Here is a 27,077-nt window from a genome sequence, read left to right as displayed (position 1 = left end):
ACTGTGGTTTCAGAACCTTTGTCGGCCAGTTTATTATCGGTCTAGTAGCGGTCTACTTGCTCAGAGTGAGCAGTACACCTCAAGGGTTAGTGAAACGGGCCGGGCCGGGCTCGCTAGAGCGATAATTTAGCGGGCCTGGGCCGGGCCCGGGCTTGAAGCCGCGGGCCTGGGCCGGGCTCGGGCTTCAGGTCTCGGGCCCGGGCCGTGCTTGGGCCTGAGTTTGAGGCCCGTGCAGTGCTCTAATCCCGCTATCTTCAGCGGCAAGGACGACCATGATGTTGAGGATTGGCTCACATCGTATGAGCGGGTGACCGCATACAATAAGTGGGACGCGAAAACCAAGCTGAACAATGAGATTTTTTATCTGACGGGCGTGGTAAATCTGTGGTATCGGAACCACGAGGCGGAAATTACATAATGGTCCGTTTTCAAAGCAATCTTCTCACAGGTATCCGGCCGCCCGGCTGTCAGAAAACTCCGTGCCGAACAATGTTTGCGTGCGCGGTCGCAGCAGGTAGGAGAGAACTTCACGAGTTACATCAAGGATGTCGTCGATCTGTGCGAGAGGGTGAACGCACAGATGTCCGAAGCCCGCAAGATCAGGCATATTCTGAAGGGCATTGATGACGACGCCTTTCAGATGTTGTCGGCGCGAGACCTGCGCACCGTTGCGGTAGTCGTCGCCTTATATCAGAGCTTCGACGAACTACGCAAGCAGAGGGCTCTGACACGCGAGCACACCACGACTGTCGTCTCGCTTGCTGGCTTGAACGATGCAAGTGACCAGTCATCGCTCCTGCCGCACATCAAGATCTTCATCCGTGAAGAAGTTGCACGGCAGCTCTCGCTTATTTCACGCCATCAGGAGCCATCACCACACAACTCCGAATCTGCGCCTCATCATTCAAAAACAGGTCGCTGAGGCTCTCCCGCAAGCCCCTCAACCCACACCTCTCGCGACCCCGCTGACATTTTAAAATATCTTTAGGGGTGACTGGTGGTCACGTGGTTTCGGCGACGTCACGACCTCCGCAACCAAATTCATTGATTGCGAGGAGTCCTCGTATCACTACTGGCGCGTTGGTCCATTGTTTAAGCGATGCGGCTCTGCCTCGGCAGGCGGCTGTTTCAAACACACACAGCAGTCGATGGTACTTGTACAGGTAATGATGACGTCAGAGGGTCCCGTGAAAAATTTTGTGCCTTCACCAAATTTCCTAACAGAATGGCGGGAATTTATCAGGCCGCTACCTAAATGATCTTGCATTAGAAATTGAGCGGACACTTAGGCTCCGCTTTAGCGATATGACACGATGCCGATTATGGGCCCCTTAAACGGCCAGGGCTCCTCTTTACGCATTACTTTGCAGAGAGGGACACTGTTCTTTCGTCCGCCACCACATAGCGGTTAACCTTCCATTAAGAGCGCAATCCAATCGCATTACAAATCTCTTCCGCCCAGGTGCTCCTTGTCTGCTGCCTAGGTGTTGCCTACATGTCCATGTATGCGCAATTGGTCATTCTCTACTTTTACATTCATTGACCGCGGGCATTCTTCATGCACTACCGGCTCAGAGGCGCAGCGGTTGAGCGACGTGTCACTGCCCCGGCATGGGGCTGTTTCTAACGCAGCCAACGGTGGGTCTTGTGAGAAATATTTCGCGCCATACTGCGAAGAATGCGCGACATGATTCCTGTGCAACTCACAGTTTCTTAACGTTCCCTTTATGGTCCAGCCGTTCCACCGATTGCAAAATGAAGACGCATCGCATAGAAGTCGCTACTTCTGCTGGAACACCGATGCTCAGCTTCTTTGTCCAGGCAGTAAGTTAAAAATGAAAGAAAATTGCCACGCTCCCTTTATATTGCGGGTCTTCACTGGATCCTTGCTGATGCCTGTCTCGCCAACCCAGGTATATAATGCCCATTTTGGCACAGATGGGCAGCACGGTGGAGACTGCGAAGGAACACTGTCACGAGAGGCATCTCTAATGCTATCGCATGACACTATTAAGAGTAGATTAACTTTCTTTTAAGTTTTTGCACTAAGTGTGGACGAATGGACAAAAGTTTTTTTCAACAAGGTTGTGTGAAAATATAGCCGTTAAAGGCATGCATGGATTAAAATCACTTTAGTATTAAAACGTCTTGCCTCCACTTTCCATGTCATTTTCGCAACAAAATTGCACTGCGTAGAAGATGGACAAAAAACTACATTGATCTCTTGCCACATGCTTAGATAACTCTCGTTGTTTTGGCTCTACTAAAGTACGAAAGTTCGTGCAACTCAATCATTCCTGGAAATCAGGCAGCAAGCGATTACATTTGCATTCACTTATAACGGACCTGCCGGTAGAGCGGACTGCGTTTGGTTGCGTCCTATGCTTGCAGTAAGTGTACATGCCTTACTACACCCAGAAAAGTCGTCAGAGCGACGTTGATTATTGTAATACGTGAGTGGCTAACCCATGCTTCCAGAGAACTAACCCTATTAAGACGTTTCCTGGGGCTATCCAGCGCAGATGTGCCCCTGGCCGTGGCCCTTCAACCGGACGAGCCTCTTTATGAACGAGGTTATAATCATTGCCATTGGGGCGGCCGCGGTCATTGGTGGTAGATCGGTAACCTTCTATTCGATCTTCGACAAAGGTGTAAGGATGCAGCGACGAAGCTACTGCATCAAATGTGCCTTAAAAACATCTGTCTGCCGCCTACGTGCTGCCTTCACGCGCCAGCAGCGCAGACAGCTAAGATACACAGTAAAAAATTTGTACCCTTAAAGGTGTAGCGCTCATGGCTGCGCCCTTTCCACACCCTCATTTTAAACATTTTTTCTTATTCTTTTGGAAAAGGGTGCCCTGAGCACGTTAGCACCTTTAATGCACCCGTGGACCCTACAAAGCTGCACGGGTGCAAGGGTGTTGTAGCTCCTTCGGGTGCAAGGGTGCGTAAGGGTGTACGGTATTCTTTGACCTGTCGAACAGCACTCCAGTAGTTCCAGCGTGCTTTTAATATGACGTGAGCGATTCGAGTTTTCCATTAAAAGACAGCTGCAGCCTTGATGCGAGCAGCTGTGACTAGGATCTACGTTTCAGAATGTGATAATTAACTGTATTATTGTAGCTGAAGTCCTAAGCGTCACTATAACTCCAAGTATGGGGTCGCTGAAATGGCATATACGAACTTAGAAAAAATATGCGCGGAAGGGTATCTGTTGTTTCAGCCGGCGTCTTCGCTTCGGCGGACGCGGTTGTTGCGACGCGCGTCTTTTCTCTCTCTCTGTTTCTCTTCCCTATTATCTTTCAACACTCTTCTATCTGCATGTGGCAGCGGTCGTGGCTCGGTTCCAGCTAGTCGGCAGGCCCGTGCACTTCTTTTTCATTCTTCTCTCAGTCGCAACAACAACAAACATTACTCCACAGCAAGGAGGTTCGAAAAAACCGTGTGTTGGAGATGCCGTAACGTTAGTGTAAAGTTAGACAGGTCGTCGGCAGCTTCTTGTGTGAAATGCTCAGCTTCCATTCAAAAGTGCACCCGAAAAAAGAAATTGATCAGCGCCTTTTAAAGCAATAAACAGCTATGAAACTTGAGAGCAGTTGAAAAAAGGGTGCGACAGACAAACTTTGCACCCTTTTAGGCAGCCAAAAAAAATAAGGGTGCAACTGTAACGATCCCACCCTTGCTATGCGTGCGACGAGCATACTTTGCACCCTTTTGGGAGGGTGCAAGGGTGTGAATTATAGACAAGGAAAGGCACCCTTAAGGGTGCAAATTTCTTTACAGTGTACGGTTGAGCGAGAGCTACTGTATAAGCGCCTAGAGTTGCGTGTTTCTGTTCCTCGCGTCGGTCGCGCCTATATTGGCTAATTGCTATCTCATTATTGAAAAACTTCCATGCACTACGGGAGAGGCCAATTCATTTGCAGCGTTTATCACTATACCGCTGCTCACAGTACATTCGTACATTCACTGTTTCCCTCCTCTGCGGCATTTTTTTGTTTTTCCAAGTGCACATGGTCACTGAAAACAATGTTTTCTTAACAGTAAAACGGATTTTTATCAAAAGTGTACGCCCATTGTTAAAAGAAAAACGTTTGTGATTTGCGGCGTTTACAACAGCTGGCGCCACCCATCCACCCTATGGCGAGTGTTTTCGTAACTCACTGAGATAGCCCTTCGTGCAACCGGCGCATTGCTAGCAAGTTTTGTCATTGAACGCGACAGATATATGCTCAGAATGAAGCAACTTAGGTAGCCACAATTAAGCGCACTGAGCCGGCGCTTGCTCTGACCACTCCAACAAACCCGCCTGCTGTAAGCAAGAAAGGCGGCTTTCCCTCAGATGATAGATGCTTAGGGGGCCAATACGGCGTACAAAGGCGCAACCCTGGAACTATGCAGTAACTCTAGATGGGGCTATAGTCACTGGAAAATTTTAGAGTACCGCAAAGGTGCTAGTTATGCTTGCAACAACAGCCGTCAGGCGCCATTTTCCTTCCAGGCCGGCGGACCGGCGCCATCGGAATAGCAAGTGACCGCCGCCGTCGGCTTGGCACTATAGTTTTAAGCTCAGCAAAACCGGAAGATTTCGTAATTTTTGTTCAGAACAGTACCACCAGTTATTGTGTGGTGAGCGGAAAGTAAGGAAGAGTGTTGGTGAAGCCGCGAGAATTGCAAGGCGCCTACACTCGCACATCCTCGTTAGCTATCAATTGTTCTTCTGCCTGGAATGGTGTTTGCAAGTGACTGCCTGTGTTAAGCAAAAAAGGCCGTGTGGGCTGCCAGTAAACAGCAGGACCCTGGATAAGGTGCCTTCCGTGGAATCTTTGTATTTCGAAGTGCAAAGATGGTATCAAGTGCACTCGATTTAAGTTTCTTTAAACATCGACCCTGGTCTTGTGAAAATCGCTCGCCAAGAAATGTTCCTGCTTTCATGAACAAAAGTAAGTAGAAGGCATTAATGCAAAACACATCGGTAATACTTGGTGTCCATAATTTGTAAAGAAAGTCAGGTGTTTGCAAAGGATGCATAGTCGCTAATACAAAACAGATCCAGTTGGCCAGTTATTCTAGTCAAAAACGGCATCGACCACTCTTTAACAAGTGAGCTAGGAACTGCAGGAACAGGTACCTAAAATAAAGAAACTTAAAAATCTGTCACTTCGGGTCATTGAGCCCTGATGAACCTTGAAATCCATAGAAGGCGCAGGCGAATTTCATGTATATGCACATTCTCAACAATAAGCCAAGAGCGGTCGCACACTCGCGCGCACATGAAAACACGTGCGTGAACACTGCATTTATTTTTGTATAACTGAATACAGACAGATCTGTTGCCGGCTGGCTACATACCGTATTTACTCGCATAATGCTCGCACTCGCATAATGCTCGCACCCCCCACATTGCCTATCGAAAATTGGAATTTTTTTTCCCTCGTATAATCATCGCATCCCCAACATCACTCGACAGAACTAAGGAAAAGTGCATGCACTATCAAAATATAGCATTACCAAACTAATAATAAAAGGACTAACAGATACAAAGGAGCGGATGACCCAGCTACAGCCTAAGACAACTACGGCTCAGATAGGAAAGAAAATGATTACTTCAAAGCAAAGCGGAATCTTTGGGCTACATAAAAACATTCAAGAGAGCGAGAAGGCGAGAAGGTGTTTCGTCAGTTTTGTTCCGCTGGTACCGCCGCACGTTCTCCCGAGTTCCGCGCATAGTTCTGCCATTTTGCGAAGACTTTCGTAGGCCTCGCTCAGTGCGTGCTACTTTTGTCACCGTGCTGTCGGTGCCGCTTCGCCATGGGGCGATACGCAAGCTACACCGCTGCCTTTAAGCTAAAAGCTGTCGAGTACGCTTTGGAGCACGGCAACCGCGCTGCCAGCAGACACTTCGGAGTCAACGAGTTTTGTGTCCGCTACTGGAGACGGCAGCACGACAAGCTCAAGGCAACCAGCAAGACTCGGCGTGCCTTCCGTGGTCCGAAGACGGGAAAGTTTCCTGGGGTTGAAACTGCACTCCTGGACTACATTAAGGCTCTACGGGCGGATGGTTGCGCCGTGTCAATAGAGCTGATGCGGAACCAGGCGCGCGTAATTGCAAGGAAAGAAGGCATCTCGGCGCAAGATTTCCGGGCAAGTAACGGGTGGGCCACGCGGTTCATGCGGCGCAATGGACTTTCGCTCAGGAGGCGGACGACGCTTTGCCAGCGGCTACCTGCAGCCTATGAAGACAAGATTGTGGACTTCCATCGCTTCGTGATACGAATTCGGCAGGAAAAAAACTTCTTGCTCTCCCATATCGGAAACGCGGACCAAACGCCCCTCAATTTTGATATGCCGAGCAGCACTACAGTGGAGCAGACAGGTGCGCGGTCTGTGCACATAAGGACGACTGGTGCCGAAAAACAACGATGCACGGTCATGCTAGGCGTGACTGCGGACGGGCGGAAGCTGCCACCATATGTGATTTTTAAGCGGAAAACCCTGCCAAAAGGAAAGCTGCCCTCCGGAATACACGTGCGGGTGCAAGAGAAAGGTTGGATGACGGCAGAATTGATGATCGACTGGTTGAAGACGGTGTGGGCACGGCGACCGGGAGCACTTCTTTGTCCGTCGCTTCTCGTTCTAGATAGCTTCCGCGGTCACCTCATGGACTCTGTTCGCGCGAAGTTGACGGAATTGCGTACGGACATCGCAGTAATACCAGGTGGCCTCACATCGATGCTGCAGCCTCTGGACGTGTCTTTGAACAAGCCGTTCAAAGATAACGTTCGGAGGCTGTATGCAGAATGGATGGCCGAAGGCCAACACGCTCTTACGCCGGGTGGCAAGATAAAGAGGCCATCTGTGGAGTTGCTGTGCAGCTGGGTAGCAGATGCATGGAGCATGATTGGCGCTGACGTGGTCGTGAAGAGTTTCAAGAAAACTGGCATTTCCAACGCCCTGGACGCGACAGAAGACCACTTGGTGTGGGACGAAGATGAAGAGGGTGAAGCTGAGGAAGCCGACGAAGCAGCGACCAGCGATAGCGATCGCAATGTCGACGTGGACTCCTCGGACTCTGAGTGATGGTGATGTTGCGGGCGGCCAGCCTTCGCAAATAAAGTGTTTCTGCAGCTAGTGTTTGTCGTCTCTGTGGTTTTATTACAAACGTAAGTCCTGCTTGCAATTGAAGTTTTGGTTAAATTTACAATAGCTGGCTTGAGAACCCCGGTTCACAGCCTATTTACATTTGCTTTCAGCACTCCAAAGCATTGTTCAAAAATTTTCCCCGCGTAATTATCGCACCCCCTAACTTCGCACCGATTTTCTGGGAAAAAAAGTGCGAGGATTATGCGAGTAAATACGGTAGTTCTCGTAATATGTGGGTTGCGCAAAATACTACAAACAAACACTATGCGACCTGTTCCAGCGCGCTTGCGGCATACTGCGTTGATATTGTCACGTTGTAGTGACGGCAGTCTAGCGGTCAGGAAGACACCAGAAAGACTTGCAAACGAAGCTCTTTATTTGGGCTGACTTGCGCCCGCAAAAGGACTGAATCACTCGGTGGCGGCGTAAGCAACAAGCGTGCTCGTCAATCTTCGAACTACGAATGTCCGCCGCTCGCGGCATCGCTCAATTTAAAGCCTTCAAGGAAGCCTCCAGATAGCAGAACAAGATCTACAGTAATCTGGAAAAACCTAGATGCAGCCTTTCATGGCTGTGATCAATCGAGATTAGACTGGTCGCTTCTCGCGTCACGAACAAAAATGATAACAGCCCTTTCCTGCAGCCTTGAGCGTGAACGAACAAACACTACAATGATATGTGGCATTACCCCCCTTCCAAATAAGCATAAATAAGCATAAATAAAATGAAAATAAACACGGAGAATGAAAACTTCGAGTCCTTTAGTGTTCATAATATGGCTTCAGGCGTACGACATGTACGACTTCCGGGCGTGGGCGGCGTCGCTGAGATGCTGTCGTGCTGTCGGGGATGACTTCATAGTCGAGGTCACCGATGCGACGGAGAACCCTGTACGGGCCAAAGTAGCGTCGCAGCTACTTTTCGCTCAATCCACGGCGGCGAACTGGCGTCCATATCCAAACACGATCACCTGGCTTGTAATGCGTGTCTCGTCGGCGCAGATTGTAGCGTCGGGCGTCGGTGTGCTGCTGGTCTTGAATGCGAAGCCGCGCAAGTCTTCGGGCTTCCTCGGCGCGCTGAAGGTAGGCGGCGACGTCGAGGTTTTCTTCGTCGGAAACGTGCGGGAGCATTGCGTCGAGTGTTGTCGTGGGCTTCCTGCCGTATACCAGCTGGAATGTAGTAAACCTGGTTGTCTCCTGGGCGGCAGTATTATAGGCGAAGATCACGTAAGGCAGAATAGAGTCCCACGTCTTGTGTTCGGCGTCGATGTACATGGAGAACATGTCTGCGATGGTCTTGTTCAGGCGCTCTGTGAGTCCGTTCGTTTGCGGATGATAGGCAGTTGTCCTCCGATGGCTTGTCTGACTGTACTTTAAAATGGCTGGCGTCAGCTCCGCTGTAAATGCCGTCCCTCTGTCTGTGATGAGCACTTCGGGGGCGCCGTGTCGCAGGAGAATTTGTTCGACAAAAATTCAGGGGGCACTTTGACTGTCTAAAGTGGGTAGAGGCGGAAGCGTTTTCCGCACCACCTTCGCTGTTTCTATGGCACTGGTGGTGTCACATATAATTGAGTACTAATGACTAAGTGATGGCAAATCACTAATTGTTAATTACTGATTAATCCCTGCATACTAATTAACTGCTAATTAATGACGCTTAAGCTCCGCCTTTAGGAGTGGAACGCGACAGCGCGTTGTAGCGCTGCCAGGGAGTCCGCGGAACGCCACCACCCGTTCGGCGCGATGCCTTGCCCTTTGAACGCAACGCTTTTTGAGGAAAGGGAATGGCGCTGTAATTCTGAGTCATCTCGGTGGACACCTGAACCGCACCGTAGAGGAAGGGAGGAAGTGGGAGTGAAAGAAGAGAAAGAAGGCCCGTAATGAAGAAAATGAGAATTGTATTTGAGGAAAGGAAATTACGCAGTAGCTGTCTCACACATCTCGGTGGACACCCGTCTAAATTCAGGGGCACTTTTTTGACCTAAATTGTAGTCACTGATGAGCGGTTAAGATGTTAAGCTTCGCCTCTAAGAGTGGAACGCGACAGCGTCTTGCAACGCTGCCAAGGAGTCCATAGAACGCCATCGCCCATTCGGTTCTACGCCTCGCTCGTCGGTAAATTGGTTTTTGAGGAAAGGAAATGTATCTGTCTCTCATTTTTCGGTGGACACCTAAACCTCGCCGGAAGGGAATGGAGGAAGATGAGAGTGAGTGAAGACACCGTATTCACTAGACGCGCCTTTGTTCATTCCAAACCATCGAGCTGGCATGGCCGAATGGATAGCATGCTCGTCTCTCACGCCGAAGACCGGGGTTCGATTCCTGAGCTCGACCGATTTCTTAATTGGTTTTATTTATTTATATGGCCTGACTAGTAAAGCTAATTAGGCTAATTGGGTAATTAAGCAATTAACTAAGCTCAGTCCCACTTACTTGGAGCATCACTATACGATCCCTTCGATTGGTTGCATGGTTACTAGCCAAAGTGCAATTGGCCCCGTTTGAAATTCGCGCACTGTGACGTCACGACCGTTTCCACCAATTGAAAAGCGTGACATTTTCTGTCGACAACTGCTGCTTACAACGATGACACATTAAAGGCTTCCGCCTTAAAAAATTTTGCGACTTGTGTTGGGCTACCATTAGGCAACGCTTTTGTTTCGGCGTATCGGGTCATGTAGTCGGTGGCCACGATGATCCATTTGTTACCTGATGATGAAGTCGGAAAGGGGCCGAGGAGGTCCATTCCTATTTGCTGAAAGGGCTTAGTTGGAGGTGGTATGGGGTTCAGGAGTCCGGCTGGTCTAATCGCAGGCGTTTTGCGTCGCTGACACTCACGGCCCGTTTTCACATAATGGGAAACATCGGCAGCTAGCCACAGCCAATAGTACTTCTTCTGGATGCGGTGTCCAGGCAGCTTGCTGACAAAAAGCGCTGCTGGCGGTCATACTGGCCGGCTCTGGCATCAAGTGTTTTTTCCATGGTGGATGCCTCTTCGACGAATTCCGCAACGGTTTTCGGTGGGTTCCGTACGAGGCCCGCAAAGAGTTGCTCTTTAACTCCTCGCATAAGCAGCTTGACCTTTTCTTCTTGCTTCATGCTCGAGTCGGCACGCCGGAAGAGACGCTTAATCTCCTCAGTGTACACTGCAACGGTCTCGTTTGGGTGTTGTATGCGAGGCTGTAGCAGCTGCTGGGCTCTCTCCTTTCTCACGACGTTCGTGAAAGTCTTGAGAAGCTGCTCCTTGAAGGTTTCCCAATCCGTAAGGCTAGCTTCCTCATTCTCAAACCAGACTCTTGCTGGTCCCTCCAAGGCGAAGAAAACGTACCTAATTTCCATGGCATCGTCCCAGTTTTAAAGACAGCCACACGGTCGAACTGCTCCAGCCATTCTTCGGGGTCGGCGCCAGGCGAAGCGTCGAAGGTTGGTGGCACCCGGGGCTGGTGAAGAATGATTGGAGTCGTCGTCTGGGGCAAGCTCATGGTGGACGTTGCAGCTGGCTTTCGCTTCCGGGTAGGGTCCGGCAGAGTCCCGAACTCAGGTGCGTCCCCTAGCAGACGTCGGCTTGCGCGGTGGACTGGAGTCAGGTCCTCCGGTGAATGATTCAGGGGGCTGGCTTCACGACTTGGTGGGGGTGTCCGGTACATAGAAGGCTACCCAGCACCTCCACCAGATGTCACGTTGTAGTGACGGCAGTCCAGCGGTCAGGAAGACACCAGAAAGACTTGGAAACAAAGCTCTTTATTTGGGCTGACTCTCGCCCGCAAAAGAACTGAATCACTCGGTGGCGGCGTAAGCAACAAGCGTGCTCGTCAATCTTCGAACTACGAATGTCCGCCGCTCGCGGCATCGCTCAATTTAAAGCCGGCAAGGAAGCTTCCAGATAGCAGGACAAGATCATCTACAGTAATCTGGAAAAACCTAGATGCAGCCTTTCATGGCTGTGATCCATCGAGATTAGACTGGTCGCTTCTCGCGTCACGAACAAAAATGATAACAAGCTTACCTCGCATAACCGGCTGTTTTTTGACGGCACAAAGTTTTCCCGTCCTATGTACCGCCGTTGCCGGTGATTTTTTCCTTCAAGAATGCAGAAAAGAGCTTCTCCTGACTCAGTCCTGTTGCTGAACCCAAAGGCATAGCCGCCAGGCATGATGCCGTGGAATTTCTCGCGTTTTCGCGTCCACGAACAGACTGAAAAAAAAAGAACTCCCGCAGAAGGCATGTATTCCGCCCGCGCGCTTGGAAGGGATATGGCAGCGCGAAGTCACGTGGTCCGCTTCTGCTAGTCGGCGCGCCGGCGGAACGCGGAAAAGGAATGCGAGGCTCTAAAAATTTTCCTTTGACGCTAGATGCGGCAAGTGACGCACACCACCTGGCAGGGTGGGCTAGAAGGCACATGTAAAGGCTAGAATTGAAAGTTTTAAAATTGCTCCCATGTGTTAATTGCCGGCCGTGTGCACTAGTTTCAAAGCCGGCACCATGTCGTGCTTATCGCGCTAGTTCCACCATTTAGAGCGGTTTGCACAGTCGGTACACGTGCACGCACGTATTGATCTGGTAGCCAGTCGGGCACGCCTGACCGTCGGGTAGCTGCAGTTTTCTTCCTTGGTGGGGACCACGCGAGCTGGGGAGCGCTCTTCGGCGAACGCGCTTGCGACTGCGTGGGCGAGTGTAACGTTGCCTCGTGGCTCGTTATAAAGGAGTGATGCGGCCATGATATTTCGTTTTAAAGAAAACGTAGTGCCCTAACACATCCTAATGCGATCGCATTAGTGGTCCCTCTCTTCAAGAAGATTTGGCGTTCGTCGTTCCGTCCGTTTTACGAAAAAGCAGGTCGGGCATTTACCATCGTGGTCGGGTGACCGCCTGCCTAGGATTTATTCGGGGACCTGCCAGCAATGACAGTTGAGAATTAAAATAAGCATATTGCCACGTATCATTGTAGTGTTTGTTCGTTCACGCTCAAGGCTGCAGGAAAGAGTTGTTATCACTTTTGTTCGTGGCGCGAGAAGCGACCAGACTAATCTCGATTGATCGCAGCCATGAAGGGCTGCATCTAGGTTTTTCTAGATTACTGTAGATGATCTTGTCCTGTTATCTGGAAGTTTCCTTGCCGCCTTTAAATTGAGCGATGCCGCGAACGGCGGACATTCGTAGTTCGACGACCGCCGAGCACGCCTGTTGCTTACGCCGCCGCCGAGTGATTGAGTTCTTTTGAGGGCGCAAGTCAGCCCAAATAAAGAGCTTCGTTTGCAAGTATTTCTGGTGTCTTCCTGACCGCTGGACTGCCGTCACTACAACGTGACATCTGGTGGAGGTGCTGGGTAGCCTCCCATGTTCCGGACACCCCCTACAAGACGAGACGCCAGCCCTTTGAGTCATCTACCGCAGGACCTGAGTCCAGTCCACCGCGCAAGCCGACGCCTGCAAGGGGACGCACCTGAGTTCGGGACCCTGCCGGACCCTACCCGGAAGCGAAAGCAAGTACCAACGTCCATCATGACCTTGCCCCAGACGACCACTCCAATCATTCTGCAGCAGCCCCGGGTGCCACCAACCTTCGACGCTTCGCCTGGCGCCGACCCCGAGGAATGGCTGGAGCAGTTCGACCGTGTGGCTGTCTTCAACAACTGGGACGACGCCATGAAATTTAGGTACGTCTTCTTCGCCCTGGAGGGACCAGCAAGAGTCTGGTTCGAGAATGAGGAAGCCAGCCTTGCCAACTGGGAAACCTTCAAGGAACAGCTTCTGAAGACCTTCACAAACGTCGTGCGAAAGGAGAGAGCCCAGCAGCTGCTACAGTCTCGCATACAACACCCAAACGAGACTGTTGCAGTGTATACTGAGGAGATGAAGCGTCTCTCCCGGCGTGCCGACATGAACATGAAGGAAGAAGAGAAGGTGAAGTTGCTTATGCGAGGAGTTAAAGAGCAACTATTTGCCGGCCTCGTTCGCAACCCACCGAAAACCGTCGCTGAATTCGTAGAAGAGGCATCCACAATGGAGAAAACTCTCGACGCCCGAGCCCGCCAGTATGACCGCCAGCAGCGCTTTTTGTCAGCAAGCTGCATGGACACCGCTAACAATGATAACCTGCGGGAGGTTATACGTGAAGTTGTGCGAGAGGAGCTCCGACGGTTGCTGCCAACGGGAACGCAGCCGCAACTTTCATCGCTCACTGACGTCATCCGGGACGAGGTTCAACAGGCCTTGGGTGTGACGCCGACACCCACGCAGCCTCTGCAGCCCCCAGCCATGACTTACGCCGCAGCTGTGCGCCGTCCTGCACCTCGACGACGGGACCCAAGCCCCTATCGCCCTCAGCCAGCTGCGTTGGACCGCCGCCCACTCGCCCCAACCCGCCCGTCCTACGAGCGACGCGCGCAGCCGAGGAAATGCGACGAGTGGAGAACTCCCGACCAGCGCCGCCCACTATGCTTCCACTGTGGCGAAGCCGGTCACGTCCTCCGGCACTGCCCATACAGAAGACTGGGCATCCGAGGGTTCTCTTACGACGCTCCACGACCCCGACCCGGCCAGCGACCAGCCGAAATCGAGGAGTTTTTACGTCGGGAAGAATACTCATCGCCGAGCCGCCTATCACGTTCCCCGTCGCCATCGTCCCCGCGCTTTGTTTCTCCTAGCCGAGGTTACGCCGTGCGTGGACGCTCCCCCAGCCCACGAAGGTTAAACTAAATAAAGCAGCTTCTGGAGGTGAGGTTGCTTCTAAGCGTAATGACAAAGATCCTTCATCGACGAGTACTCAAGACCATGCCTCAACTACGACGACAACACCGACGACGACAACACCGACGACGACAACACCGACGACGACAACACCGACGACGACAACACCGACGACGACAACACCGACGACGACAACACCGACGACGACAACGCCGACGACGACGACACCGACGACGACGCGGCCAGACTTGAAGCTTTTACCGCTGCCCAGTGAAGTAACGTCGCAGTACGCCCACCGCAGCCTCACTACTCGACGAAGCCGAGATCGGACACCGAAGACAACGTACAATACCAGAACGCGAACAAGTGACCTTGAAGTTACGGTCGACGGTCACGCGGTTACTGCCTTGGTGGACACGGGAGCTGACTACTCTGTCATGAGTGGCCCACTCGCTGTCCGACTCAGGAAGGTGACAACAACCTGGGATGGCCCGCTGATCCGCACCGCAGGTGGCAACCTGATTACGCCGTCAGGACGCTGCACCGCGAGAGTTACTGTAAATGGGAAAACCTATGCGACAACCTTCCTGATCCTACAGCAATGCTCGAGAGACGTGATTTTGGGAATGGACTTCCTGAACGAACATCGGGCGATCATCGACCTTCGATCTAAGTCGATCAAGCTTTCCACAGAAAAAGCCATACCTGTTGCGACGAGCGCGACTCATCACGTTGCCTTAAACGTCCTCGATGAAGCATTGAGCGTGCCGCCCCGATCAAGTGTTCTCGTCGGCATAGGTACTGGAGACATCGAAAATGCCGAAGGTGTTATCGAGGGGAACACCCAGTTACTCCTGGATCGAGGATTGGGCGTCGCGAGGGGAGTCGCCGAAATCCGAAATGGCCGAGCCCAGGTGTTGCTAACCAACTTCACCGAAGAATACCGGCATCTAAACAAAGGTACGACGATCGCTTTCCTCGACGAGCTGGCAGACATCAGAGACGTATTTGCCCTACCCGACCAACCTGCAGAACTATCTGAACAAGGCCATCAACCCAAGTTCGAAATCAACCCAGCATTACCCCGGAGCAGACAAGACCAAATACGCAGTCTTCTTCAAAGGTACACCGATTGCTTCTCATCAGCATCGAATGTGCGACGAACCCGGCTTGCCAAGCACCGCATTGTCACAGACGAACACGCACGACCACTGCGACAGAGCCCCTACCGCGTATCGCCGTTAGAACGCCAAGCTATCCGCAAGCAAGTTGAGGAAATGCTTCGTGACGACGTCATCCAGCCATCGAGGAGCCCCTGGGCAGCACCGGTCGTCCTAGTGAAAAAGAAAGACGGCACCCTTCGCTTTTGCGTCGATTACCGCCGCCTGAACAACATTACGAAGAAGGATGTCTACCCCCTCCCCCGCATCGACGATACACTGGACCGGCTGTGCAACGCTAAGTACTTCTCATCGATGGACCTGAAGAGCGGCTACTGGCAAATTGAAGTCGACGAAAGAGATCGAGAGAAGACTGCGTTCATCACGCCAGACGGACTCTTCGAGTTCAAGGTGATGCCATTCGGCCTCTGCTCTGCCCCAGCGACGTTCCAGCGAGTAATGGATACGGTGCTCGCAGGCTTGAAATGGCAGATTTGCCTAGTCTACTTAGATGACGTTGTTGTCTTCTCCTCAAGCTTTGAAGACCACCTCAGAAGGCTTCGGATAGTGCTGGAAACAATCAAGTCTTCAGGCCTGACACTGAAACGAGAGAAGTGCCACTTCGCTTACGAGGAGCTGCTGTTCCTTGGTCACGTCGTAAGCAAGGATGGAGTTCGCCCAGACCCCAAGAAGACGGCTGCGATCACAGAGTTTCCACAGCCTAATGACAAGAAGGCTATACGCAGATTCCTTGGATTATGCGCTTATTACCGGCGATTCGTCAAGAACTTTTCGCGCATCGCTGAACCTTTGACCCAACTTACCAAGGCTGACGTGCCTTTTAAATGGGAAAGGCCGCAAGAGGAAGCTTTCAACGAACTGAAGCGCCGCTTACAGTCCCCTCCTGTGCTCGGGCACTTTGATGAAAACGCCGAAACCGAAGTTCATACCGATGCAAGCAGTGTGGGCTTAGGAGCGGTCCTCGTTCAGAAAAATGGCAGACAAGAGAAGGTTATCGCGTACGCTAGCCGTTCACTGTCGAAAGCCGAGGCCAACTACTCGACCACCGAGAAAGAATGTCTCGCCATTATTTGGGCCACGTCGAAATTTCGCCCCTACCTGTACGGACGACCATTCAAGGTTGTGAGCGATCACCATGCTCTGTGCTGGCTAGCCAATTTGAAAGATCCCTCCGGCCGCCTTGCTCGTTGGAGCCTGCGCCTTCAAGAATTCGACATAACTGTAGTCTACAAATCTGGCCGCAAGCATTCCGACGCAGACTGCTTGTCGCGAGCCCCCGTCGACGCAGCACCGGAAGAGGAAGACGACGACGCTTTCTTAGGACCGGTAAGCGCGAGCAGTTTCGCGCAGCAGCAGCGCTCGGATCCTGAGTTGCAAAGCCTGGTTGATTATCTGCAAGGCAAGACCGCATCGCCTCCCCGAGGGTTCAAGCGCCAACTGTCGTCCTTCGTCCTTCACAATAATGTCCTTCTGAAGAAGAACTTCGCGCCAACAGGACAGTGCATCTTCTTGCCGTGCCCAAAAATCTCAGGCAAGAAATTATGCAGGCATGTCATGATGAGCCGACTGCAGGGCATCTCGGGATTGCTCGCACGTTGCACCGCATCCAGGAGAAGTACTATTGGCCGCGGCTAGCTACCGACGTTTCGCATTACGTGAAAACGTGCCGTGAGTGTCAACGACGCAAAACGCCTCCGACTAGACCAGCCGGACTCCTGAACCCCATACCACCGCCAACTAAACCCTTTCAGCAAATCGGGATGGACCTACTCGGCCCCTTTCCTACTTCATCATCAGGTAACAAGTGGATCATCGTGGCCACCGACTACATGACCCGCTACGCCGAAGCAAAAGCGTTGCCTAGTGGTACCGCAACAGAAGTTGCAAAATTTTTTGTCGAACAAATTCTCCTCCGACACGGCGCACCCGAAGTACTAATCACAGACAGAGGAACAGCATTTACAGCGGAACTGACGCAAGCCATTTTAAAGTACAGCCAGACAAGTCATCGGAGGACAACTGCCTATCATCCGCAAACCAACGGACTCACAGAGCGTCTGAACAAGACCATCGCAGACATGCTCTCCATGTTCATCGACGCCGAACACAAGACGTGGGACTCTATTCTGCCCTACGTGATCTTCGCCTATAATACTGCCACCCAGGAGACAACCAGGTTTACTCCATTCCAGCTGGTATACGGCAGGAAGCCCACAACAACACTCGACGCAATGCTCCCGCACGTTTCCGACGAAGACAACCTCGACGTCGCCGCCTACCTTCATCGCGCCGAGGAAGCCCGAAGACTTGCGCGGCTTCGCATTCAAGACCAGCAGCACACCGACGCCCGACGCTACAATCTGCGCCGACGAGACACGCATTACAAGCCAGGTGATCGGGTTTGGATATGGACGCCAGTTCGCCGCCGCGGATTGAGCGAAAAGTTGCTGCGACGCTACTTTGGCCCGTACAGGGTTCTCCGTCGCATCGGTGACCTTGACTATGAAGTCATCCCCGACGGCACGACAGCATCTCAGCGACGCCGCCCACGCCCGGAAGTCGTACATGTCGTACGCCTGAAGCCATATTATGAACGCTGAAGGACTCGAAGTTTCATTCTCCGTGTTTATTTTCATTTTAAAGCATCGAGACGATGCTTCTTTGGAAGGGGGGTAATGCCACGTATCATTGTAGTGTTTGTTCGTTCACGCTCAAGGCTGCAGGAAAGAGTTGTTATCACTTTTGTTCGTGGCGCGAGAAGCGACCAGACTAATCTCGATTGATCGCAGCCATGAAGGGCTGCATCTAGGTTTTTCTAGATTACTGTAGATGATCTTGTCCTGTTATCTGGAAGTTTCCTTGCCGCCTTTAAATTGAGCGATGCCGCGAACGGCGGACATTCGTAGTTCGACGACCGCCGAGCACGCCTGTTGCTTACGCCGCCGCCGAGTGATTGAGTTCTTTTGAGGGCGCAAGTCAGCCCAAATAAAGAGCTTCGTTTGCAAGTATTTCTGGTGTCTTCCTGACCGCTGGACTGCCGTCACTACAACGTGACAATATGTAGAGAGCTGACGTGGTTTCTTGCGATAGAGCCTGGGCAAAAGATATGAGGCTCCCCAATAACGTTATGTGAATAATTAGGCTTACAGGAGCTCGGTAAATGCAACCTCTGTCTGTAATCCCACAGATGCCTTTGCTTTAATCCGCCCGGTAGAGCACGGCGCCATTTGTGGTATGAGGACTCTGAAATCTATGACTATCACATGTTTTTAATAGTTTATCAAAGAAAACAGTGCTGGACCTGGAATTGGGTGTTTGGTACCTTGGTGTTTGTATTGCCACGCTGACCTGCCTTGTTGTGGTCTCTTGGGCCCTGTCAAGCTGCCTCGAGCAGCTTTTTGCCCAAGAGTTCCTACCATGCATATGGTGAAATAAACGAATTGAATTGAATTGAATTGAATTTAATCATTACCCTTTTAGTCGCGAGCCCTATGTGCTACTTCTAAACCACTGAAGACCGCTCGTTCAGTCTAAGCTAATGTAAAGTGAAGGAGTACATGTGCGGAAGGGATCTCTAATGTTATTTTAGCGCACAGTTAAGGGTAGTTAAGAGTCTAACAAGTTTCTATATGGTCTGTCACTATACTGGCAAAAAAACTGAGCACGTGACATAAAATACTGCTCATACTCACCTGTAATTCCATTTCTCATTTTTCTTGGTAATTTCTGCATATTTGCGCTGCTTTTTCGAAGAATAATGTTAGTCTATTATGCTTAGATTTTAATCTCTGTATCGTATGTGCTCTAAAATCTGCCGCACCTTTTCTTAAGGCGACACAGATGAAGAGTCCGGCGGCAACGGAGCTGGTGGCGGAGGTGAGGGCAGCATTTCCTACGGAAGCGGGCCATCGAGAAGTACGTCCTCTCCTCCCGGCCATGGGTAAGAAGGTAGTCAGTATAACAAGCATACCGTCCTCCACGGTATGTAGCCGCCGCGTTGGTTCAGTGATTATGGCGCTCGCCTGCTGACCCGAAAGACGCGGGTTCGATCGCGGCCGCGGCGATCGAATTTCGATGGGTCTAGAGGCACATTTACTGTGTGATGTCAGCGCACGTTAAAGAACCCCAGGTGGTCAAACTTTCCGGAGCTCTTCACTACGGCGCCCTCATAGCCTGAGTCGCTTTGAGAAGTTAAATCCCGTAAACCGTCAACCATTACCCACTAGAAGGGTATGCTGTGAGAAAGGGCTCGAACATCACCTTGAGAACTTCTGTCGTTCACGAAAACAGTGAACAACCATTACAAGGCCTCACACCTGAGCCAGCGAAAGCGAACGCTTCGAGTGGAAAAGATACATGAGAGCATACACTATTAAACCATCGTGGAAGTCGTACAAACTTAGAAAATTAATTGTGGACTACGAACATGTCAACAATTGGAGAAGACTGAAAATGTTCCATGGTAAATTCAATGCCACAAAATTTGAAGCAAGGCAGATTTTGTGTTGCTGCCGAATAAAGGAACTCAAAATTAATCACAGATATATGTATGAACAAAATCTTTGCAACAAATGTGATAATTATAATCCAAGGACAGGTTGTCGGAAACAGAAGCGTATTTTGACTCCGTTCTCGCGCAATAGAAGACCGATAGCCCGGTAACGATGATTTTACGCTCCGATTTCGGAACCTACCTGGTTTCTTAAGACCACGATGCCGGCTAGTTTGTAGTGAAAGAACCGAAGTTTCGTTTCGGTTGTAGTTGCAATTTTTTCCGCTAGGCGGCGCTTTTTAACGCGCTAAATCTGCAGTGGAAGTTAGCAAAAAGCGATTGGAGGATTGGTGGCTGAGAAGCAGAGATGTGGCATAAGGTTAGAATTGTAGGAAACCGTAGGTAAAGATGATGGCGAATCTTAATGAGAATTGCCAACACAGTAAACAACAAAATAATAAAGAAAGAAAACCTGAGCATGGTGGCAATTGCCACCACCTCGTTTCAAAGGGGGCGCTCCTATCCATCCATCCATCGAAGCAAGATCCGGAAGATAGGAGGGAGGGCCATAGTACGCTAGTGCTTATCGCTGGTGACTGAAACATGAGGCGCTGCAAAAAAGCTATTCTGGACCGTGTGAATGGTGATAGGCGGGTAGCAGTCGGGGTGTTTCCAGGAAGGACAATGGACGATGTTCTGAGAGCGGCAAAAAGTGAACTTTCCGAGAATGTTGCAACGCGTAACTTGGTAGTGGTAGCGGCGGGGCTAAATAATGTCCTGAATGGTAGCGCCGCACAAGTAGGGAAAAGATTAGCTGAGGGAGTTGACGGTATAAAGACGATAGCACAGCAAGCGCAGATCGTGGTGTGTACAGTGCCGGAGGTTCAAGGAAGGAATGTAGAGGTTGCTAACAACGTTGTGAATCTTAATCGAGAGATAAGGCAGTTAGGCCTAGAGAAAGGCTTTGAGGTGGTAGACAAGGTCAATTGAAATAGGTCGCGAAGCCGGAGCTTGAATGCGGTCCAGAACCAAGTGCTAGCGACATCAAATTAGTGGTGAACTAAAGCGCCAAAATGAAATGAGTGGACAAACACGACTAGAAGAGGAAAATAATTAGGACATATTTTGTGTTTCAAAAGCATTCAAAAACAATTGCAGTGATTCCTTTTTAAAACGTTTTAGCTGTGTGCATTTTGTTAGAAAGTATAGCGCTTGCTTTGTAAAAATTTTATGACAGCGTTCGCTCAGAGCAGCGGCAATGGCAGCGGGAGGATGCCAAGGTTGACGGTGCTCTGATGTCATACCCTTATCATATCTTTTGACCATTCTGCTTGCTTTTGTTTGAAACTCGATTCTGCTAGCCCTACTTTTTCCTCGATGCTTGTTGCTCGAGTTCTTGGTGTGCATCGTTCGTGTACAGATTCCGCTTTTCCCTTTTGCCAGCGCTTCTGTGTAGTTTCGTTCGGTTGGGTGCGGTTCTGTCGCTTTTGCCCCCAAAGGGCATCGTCTGTGGCCATGGGGCCCCCGTACGCAAAAAAGAGGTGGATGGTTGCACGATGTGCGAGCGATAACCTGTCCGGCGGCGTCACATTTCATCGCGACACCTGAGGCGAGGACGAAGGAAAAAGGCACGAGAACTGACTACCTAAAAAATTCAGGGCCACTTTGACTCTCTAAAGTGCGTAGAGGCGAAAGCGTTTTCCGCACCACTTTGACTGCTTCTGTGGCACTGGTGGCGTCACACGTAATTGAGTACTAATTACTAAGTGATGACAAATCACTAATTAATGGTTAATTACTAATTAATGCCTGAATACTAATTAAATGCTAATTAATGACGCTTAAGCTTCGCCTTTAGGAGTGGAACGCGACAGCGTGTTGTAGCGCTGCCAGGGAGTCCACGGAACGCCACCACCCGTTCGGCGCGATGCGTTGCCGTTTGGAAGCAACGCTTTCTGAGGAAAGGAAATGGCGCAGTCATTCTCTGTCATCTCAGTGGACACCTGAACCACACCGTAGAGGAAGGGAGGAAGTGGGAGTGAAAGAAGAAAGACAAAGACGGCCCGTAATGAAGAAAATGAAAATTGTATTTGAGGAAAGGAAATTACGCAGCAACTGTCTCACATATCTCGGTGGACACCCGTCAAAATTCAGGGGGGGGGGGGTGAGCTTTTTTGACCTAAAGTGCGGTCACTGATGTGCGGTTAAGATGTTGAGCTTCGCCTCTAAGAGTGGAACGCGACAGCGTCTTGCAACGCTGCCAGGAAGTCCATAGAACGCCATCGCCCATTCGGTTCTACGCCTCCCTCGTCGGTAAATTGGTTTTTGAGGAAAGGAAATGTATCTGTCTCTCATATCTCGGTGGACACCTAAACCTCGCCAGAAGGGAAGGGAGGAGGATGGCAGTGAGCGAAGACATCGTATTCACTAGACGCGCCTTTGTTCATTCCAAACCATCGAGCTAGAAAAAAAAAAAGCTGGCATGGCGGAGTGGATAGCGTGCTCGTCTCGCACTCCGAAGACCGGGGTTCGATTCCCGAGCTCGACCAATTTCCTACTCGGTTTTATTTATTTATATGGCCTGACTTGAAAAGTTAATTAGGCTAATTTGGTAATTAAACAATTAACTAACCTCAGTCCCACTTACTTGGATCGTCACTATATGATCCCTTCAATTGGTTGCATGGTTACTAGCCAAAGTACAATTGGCCCCGTTTGAAATTGGCGCACTGTGACGTCACGACCGTTTCGACCAACTGAAAAGCGTGACATTTCTGTCGACAACTGCTGCTTACAACGATGAGACATTAAAGGCTTTCGCCTTAAAATAGCGTTGGTGGTCGGCACTCGTCGTGTCTTCTTTCTTCGTGTCGGGTGTCGCGCTGATTGATTGTAAAACATTTTATTCGCCGGGAAGAGCTTGGCAAGAGGTCGCGTTAAGTGGTCGAGAGTACATAGCCCTCGACGACTTTGTCAGCCCACTCCACCGCCAAAACTTGCGTTCTGGGGTCAGAGCTAGCCAGCACGGTCTCCCACCGCTCGAGAGAAGGAGCTGTAACTAGATCACCCGGAGGTGGCTCTATTTTGCAGTCCCACAGGATGTGATCGTAGGTAGCACGTTGGCCACAGTGTTTGCAGTTTGGGTTGTAAAGATCTGGATAAATGCGCGCGAGGAGTGATGGGGTGCGTATCGATCTCGTCTGTAGACGACGCCACGTAACCTCTTGTTCTTTACTAAGTCTTTTGTCTGGAGGGGGGAAAATTCTCCTCTCTAGTTTAAAATGATTGGTGAGATCATGATATGTGATCATGGAGTCCTTCGTGAAATTCAGGGAGCCAGACTCATCCACTGCCCGGTCGACGAAACCTCGGCTTTATTGTGGGCTGCCTCGTTCCCCGGATTCCCCGAATGGGCTGGGACCCATATCAATTCGGAATAATTTGGTGAGAATTTGGTTGCGTTAAGGATTCTAAGGGAGGTGTTTGTAATTCGCCCTTTAGCGAAATTATTGATACCCATTTTGGAATCGCTGAAGATGATGCTTCCTTGGGTATGCGCTAGGGCGAGGGCTATAGCCGCCTCTTCTGCCGTTTCAGAGGATTTCGTTTTGATTGTCGCCGAGACGATGTGGTCACCATTCTCGTTCACAACCACAATTGCAAAGGCATTGGTATTTTTGTATTCTGCTGCATCTACATAAAGTGTTCCAGCGCACTGTCTGTATTTGTTATGTAAGGCTTTGGCTCTTGCTTGTCTTCTACCCTCATGGTGTAAGGGGTGCATGTTTTTGGGGAGTGGTTTGATTAGTAGGGCCGTCCTATAGTCGCGGGGTAAGTCTACTTTAGCATCGTTATTCGTAGGTTGAAAGTTAATTCCGAGCCTGGTAAGAATACTCCTGCCAGTTCTGGAATTGGCTAATCGCGCTGTTTGAGCCATTAAATGGGCTTCTTTCAGTTCATTGTAGGTGTTATGTATTCCTAACCTCATAAGCCTTTCAGTTGAGGCATTTAGTGGGAGTCCTAACGCAGCCTTATAGGCCTGCCGTATCATACTATCCAATTTGTCCTTTTCTGCTTTCGAAAATTTGAGATAAGGGGTGGCATAGAGAATCCTGCTTAGCGCAAAGGCCTGCACTAGTCGGCATAAATCTCTTTCCCTCACCCCTTGTCTGCGGTTAGCTATGCGGCGGATTAATCGCGCCGTCGCTTCTACCGTGCGTTTTAGCTTAGTGAGTGTGTCAGTATTCTTTCCATTTGTTTGTAAATACAACCCCAGTATTCTCATGGTCTGTACCTCTTTGACAGATCGTCCATTAACATAGACGTTTATTTGCGGGGGGGTTGTCGTGGTACGCCTACCTCTTTGTTTACGACGGATCACGAAAAGTTCAGATTTTTGCTCAGAACAAGTGAGGCCGGATTCCCATGCGCATGCCTCAATGATGTCCACTGCTGCTTGGAGTGTGTCTTCTATGTAGCCTTCGCATCCTTTGGTTACCCAAAGTGTGATGTCATCTGCATAGAACGTGTGATGTAGGTCTGGTATTTGTGCCAGTTTGGGGGGAATTTTGATGAGGGAGAGGTTAAAAAGGAAAGGGGACAGGACGGAGCCCTGTGGCGTTCCTTTACTTCCTAGTGTGATTGGGGCAGACTCTATTGTTCCGACCGTTATCACTGCTGTTCTGTTAGTGAGGAAGGATCGGATGTAGTTGTACGTCCTTTCTCCGGGGTTGATTTCTGACAAGTTTGTCAAAATGGCTTTGTGGGTGACGTTGTCGAAAGCTTTAACAAGGTCTAAACCCAATATTGCTTTCGTTCCTGTTCCCTCGTCAGCTTCAATTATGTCCTTGTTAAGCTGCAAGAGTATGTCCTGGGTAGATAGTTGGGCCCTGAATCCTAACATTGTTTCAGGTAGGAGGTTCATGTCCTCCGCATAGTTTTGGAGCCTATTGAGGATGACATGTTCCATGAGTTTGCCTAGGCATGATGTTAATGAAATTGGGCGTAGATTCTCAGTGCTGAGTTTCTTACCCGCTTTAGGAATAAAAGTGATTTTCGCGTGTTTCCACTCTGGTGGTATGTTGCCTGCATGCCAGTATTTGTTCATAAGGTCTGTAACCGCCGCGATCGACGTTGCGTCTAAGTTCCTGAGAGTCTTATTTGTTACTTTGTCTGGTCCTGCCGCAGATGTTGTCCGCAGTTTTCCAATTGCGTACCAGACCTCTGCGTCTGTGATGTCTGCGTCTAAATTTGGATTAGGAGTCCCCCGGTAGTCTGGTTGTGTGGTACCATCATCCGTGTTTAGATAACGTTCTGCTAGCTCTTTGATTAGGTCTTCAGTTGTACCCTCATATTTATGTATGAGTCTGTACAGTTGACTTTGTTGCACGGGACGTGTTTGTTCTGGGTCGAACAGGTGTCTTAGAAGATTGATTGTAAAACATTTTATTCGCCGGGAAGAGCTTGGCAAGAGGTCGCGTTAAGTGGTCGAGAGTACATAGCCCTCGACGACTTTGTCAGCCCACTCCACCGCCAAAACTTGCGTTCTGGGGTCAGAGCTAGCCAGCACGGTCTCCCACCGCTCGAGAGAAGGAGCTGTAACTAGATCACCCGGAGGTGGCTCTATTTTGCAGTCCCACAGGATGTGATCGTAGGTAGCACGTTGGCCACAGTGTTTGCAGTTTGGGTTGTAAAGATCTGGATAAATGTGCGCGAGGAGTGATGGGGTGCGTATCGATCTCGTCTGTAGACGACGCCACGTAACCTCTTGTTCTTTAGTAAGTCTTTTGTCTGGAGGGGGGAAAATTCTCCTCTCTAGTTTAAAATGATTGGTGAGATCATGATATGTGATCATGGAGTCCTTCGTGAAATTCAGGGAGCCAGACTCATCCACTGCCCGGTCGACGAAACCTCGGGCTTTATTGTGGGCTGCCTCGTTCCCCGGATTCCCCGAATGGGCTGGGACCCATATCAATTGGGAATAATTTGGTGAGAATTTGGTTACGTTAAGGATTCTAAGGGAGATGTTTGTAATTCGCCCTTTAGCGAAATTATTGATACCCATTTTGGAATCGCTGAAGATGATGCTCCCTTGGGTATGCGCTAGGGCGAGGGCTATAGCCGCCTCTTCTGCCGTTTCAGAGGATTTCGTTTTGATTGTCGCCGAGACGATGTGGTCACCATTCTCGTTCACAACCACAATTGCAAAGGCATTGGTATTTTTGTATTCTGCCGCATCTACATAAAGTGTTCCAGCGCACTGTCTGTATTTGTTATGTAAGGCTTTGGCTCTTGCTTGTCTTCTACCCTCATGGTGTACGGGGTGCATGTTTTTGGGGAGTGGTTTGATTAGTAGGGCCGTCCTATAGTCGCGGGGTAAGTCTACTTTAGCATAGTTATTCGTAGGTTGAAAGTTAATTCCGAGCCTGGTAAGAATACTCCTTGCAGTTCTGGAATTGGCTAATCGCGCTGTTTGAGCCATTAAATGGGCTTCTTTCAGTTCGTTGTAGGTGTTATGTATTCCTAACCTCATAAGCCTTTCGGTTGAGGCATTTAGTGGGAGTCCTAACGCAGCCTTATAGGCCTGCCGTATCATACTATCCAATTTGTCCTTTTCTGCTTTCGAAAATTTGAGATAAGGGGTGGCATAGAGTATCCTGCTTAGCGCAAAGGCCTGCACTAGTCGGCATAAATCTCTTTCCCTCACCCCTTGTCTGCGGTTAGCTATGCGGCGGATTAATCGCGCCGTCGCTTCTACCGTGCGTTTTAGCTTAGTGAGTGTGTCAGTATTCTTTCCATTCGTTTGTAAATACAACCCCAGTATTCTCATGGTCTGTACCTCTTTGACAGATCGTCCATTAACATAGACGTTTAGAAGAAGCGTCGCGGCGTTCAGCAGTTTATTTTTCCCGCCAAGCAGCACGTGACGCTGACGTCACGAATATGACGTCACTAAAACACGTGACTTCAACGTCGCGTTTTTGTTTTAATTATGACGTCACTTTTTAGTTGTCCACGCATTTCGAAGACGGCGCTGGCTGCGCACCATGAGCCGCCATGTTTTGAAGGTATGGGCTTCTATGCAGCCTACGCTACCATAGTACATAGTGTCGCGCTGAAGCGTCGCGGCGTTCAGCAGTTTATTTTTCCCGCCAAGCAGCACGTGACGCTGACGTCACGAATATGACGTCACTAAAACACGTGACTTCAACGTCGCGTTTTTGTTTTAATTATGACGTCACTTTTTAGTTGTCCACGCATTTCGAAGACGGCGCTGGCTGCGCACCATGAGCCGCCATGTTTTGAAGGTATGGGCTTCTATGCAGCCTACGCTACCATAGTACATCTACCTTGTGGTAGACATAAACAAGGAAGCGCACAAAGCAGGTTTGGGCAGAGACTTTGGACGAGATGGTATCCATTTCAGTGGAAGGGTAGGAGAAGAAATAGGCTGGCGCCTGGGAGTCCGAGCGGTAGCTTTTAAAGCGAAAGCTTTACTACTTGCACTTTCAGCCTTTCGCGTGGCACGGCGGTGTCACCACCACCGGCGCCTAACGCCTTCGCTCTCCGCTA

General features: G+C 50.2%; 1 pseudogene; it reads left to right on the top strand.

The window, feature by feature from the left end:
• Nucleotides 1-5,811: 5,811 nt before the first annotated feature.
• Nucleotides 5,812-27,059, top strand: LOC149326737 (uncharacterized; annotated as a pseudogene).
• Nucleotides 27,060-27,077: the final 18 nt, after the last annotated feature.

This window comes from Amblyomma mixtum, chromosome 10, assembly GCF_055824585.1.
Source record: "Amblyomma mixtum isolate Tamu chromosome 10, ASM5582458v1, whole genome shotgun sequence".
NCBI classification, from domain to species: Eukaryota; Metazoa; Arthropoda; class Arachnida; order Ixodida; family Ixodidae; genus Amblyomma; species Amblyomma mixtum.
This window is presented reverse-complemented; position numbering and strand designations above follow the sequence as displayed.